Consider the following 2,752-nt stretch of genomic DNA (forward strand, 5'->3'; position numbering starts at 1 on the left):
TTTACCACAACAGAACGATACGGCGACCATCACTGCAGATGCTGCAGATGCTGCACCGATCCGCCTGTCAATGTCACGCTCCATCTTTCCCTCACTCGTGAACAAGACCCCGAGATACTTGAACTCCTCCACTTGAGACTCATCACCCACCTGGAGAGTGCAAGCCACCTTTTTTCCGGTCGAGAACCATGGCCTCAGGTTTGGAGGAGCTGACTCTTATCCCAGCCGCTTCACACTCAACTACAAACCGCCCCAGTACCTGCCACAGGTCCTGGCTCGATGAAGCCATTGGGACAACATCATCTGCAAACAGCAGAGATGAGATCCCGTGGTTCCCGAACCAGACCCCCTCCAGCCCCTGGCTGTGCCTAGAAATTCTGTCCATAAATACAAGGGTCATTCAATAAATAAGGTGAATTTTTCGGTATAAGGACTTTTAATACAGTTAGAAGTTTACTTTTTTTTTTTTAAACTTGTTTTTCACGTGGGTTTAATTTCTTTTGCAGATAAAAAAAAAAAACTTTGAGAGTTTTGGCGATTAACAAAGATGGCCAACCAAGAAGCATGCTCCAGGATTTAACAGTGGTCAGTTATCAAGTTTTTGGTTGCTGAAGGGTGCAAACCCGTTGAAATTCATAGGAGAATGTCAACTGTGTATGGTTCGATCACCTCAGGAGATCTCACTTCTGTAGGCCTCCCAGGCCTGCCTTCATCCTCAACACTGCTCTGTCCTTCTTTAAACAATTTAGCCCACTTGTAGACATTTTTTTGGCTGAAACATGTGGCACCATACACAGTTGTATACTCTGTTCCTGGCCCTGCCTCCCCGCTCCGGCATTGGCCACTCCCTGTCCTCATCCCTGCACTCCATGTCGCGTCCCTGGACTCTGGCTCCCTGCTCCCTGCCCCTTGTCTGTTCTACCATCATTTGCCTGTTGTTTCACTGACTGTAAATAAACACTGTAAACTTGCTCTGAGTTCTGCACTCTTTGGTCCTGCCTGCTCAAACATTACGACACACAGACATTTTTACCACACATGTTTATCACACACAAGCTTATCACACATGTTGATCACCACATGTTTATCAGACACATGTTTATCACACACATGTTTATCACACACGTTTATCAGACACATGTTCGTCACACACATGTTTATCACACATATTTAGCACAAATGTTTATCACACACGTTTATCACACATGTTCGTCACACACATGTTTATCCCACGTTTATCACACACATGTTTATCACCCACATGTTTATCAGAAATGTTTATTACACGTATTTAGCACAAATGTTCATCACACACGTTTATCACACATGTTTGTCACACACGTTTATCACACATATTTGGTACAAATGTTCATCACACACATTTATCACAAATGTTCGTCACACACATGTTTATCACACATTTTTATCACATGTTTATCACACACATGTTCATCACACATATTTATCACATACATGTTTTATCACACATGTTAATCACCACATGTTTATCACATATGTTTATCACAAACATTTTTACACATATTTATCATACACGTTCATCAAACATGTTTATCACACACGTTTTTCGCACTATGCCCAGACATTGTTCACTGTTTCCCAGATATTTTTTCCAGTTGTTGTTCCTAAATGTTCGCTTGTGTGTCGCTCTCATCACAACTGCTCTAATTTTTTTAAGCTTTTTAAATCAGAGTCAGAAATCTGTAAAAAACATGTTTATCAACACGTGTTTATCACACACATTTTTATCACACATGATTATCACATACATATTCATCACACACAATTATCACACACGTTTATCACACATGATTATCACACACATGTTTATCACACATGATTATCACACACGTTTATCACATGTTCATCACACACATGTTTATCACATACATGTTCATCACACACATTTTTATCACACACATTTATCACACTATTCCCAGACATTGTTCACTGTTTCCCAAATGGTTTTTCCAGTTGTTTTTCCTAAATGTTCGCTTGTGTGTTGCTCTCATCACAACTGCTTTCATTTTTGTGAAAGCAGTTGAGTGAAAATTCTGTTAAAAAAAACGTTAACAAAATAATTTCCCTGAAGCAAAGTCACTGTCAGAGCCAACCTGTGTAAGAGAAGTCTAAAGGGAGAGGAGAGAAGGGGGGAGAAGAGAGGTGGAGGGAGAGGGGTAAAGGGACAGGAGGGAGAGAGGAGAGAGGGAGAGAGAAGGGTGTGTGGGGGGTAAAGTCACTGCCAGACCCAACCTGACTAAGATCCTTTAAAGAGAGTAAGAGGAGAGAGGGATGAGAGAAGAGGGAGAGAGGAGGAAGGAGAGGCTATCAAACCCAACCTGTATAAGACTTGCAACAGGTGAGGTTTGAACTGGTGAGCCAGCGATCGAGGGGCACAGGTAAATAGTGTACCACTTTTGTCCTGGTTTACCCCTGGTTCAGTCCTGGTTCAGTCCTGGTTCAGTCCTGGTTCATTCCTGGTTCAGTGCTGGTTCAGTCCTGGTTCAGTCCTAGCTTAGCACGAGTTCAGTCATGGTATTTTTGTAACAAAGCAACTCTTTTTTTTAAGCAGTGCATGTTTTCTGCCCTGTGCTCTGATTGGCTGGTACCTCTGGGGGCGGGTCCTGTGTCTCTTATAAACGCTGTGTTGGGGTCTGTCTCTCTCAGAGTTCTGCTTTGAACTCAAACTCTCTTTTTTTTTTCTATTTTACATTTTGATTCACATTTCTTTAAT

General features: G+C 42.0%; 1 protein-coding gene across 2 annotated transcripts in view; it reads right to left on the reverse strand.

Moving 5' to 3' along the window:
• The window catches only part of cdk15 (cyclin-dependent kinase 15), a 227,410-nt gene that overhangs the window by 132,291 nt on the left and 92,367 nt on the right, over window positions 1–2,752 (reverse strand). The window lies entirely within an intron of this gene.

The sequence above is a fragment of the Periophthalmus magnuspinnatus genome, chromosome 2 (assembly GCF_009829125.3).
Source record: "Periophthalmus magnuspinnatus isolate fPerMag1 chromosome 2, fPerMag1.2.pri, whole genome shotgun sequence".
Taxonomy (NCBI): domain Eukaryota; kingdom Metazoa; phylum Chordata; class Actinopteri; order Gobiiformes; family Gobiidae; genus Periophthalmus; species Periophthalmus magnuspinnatus.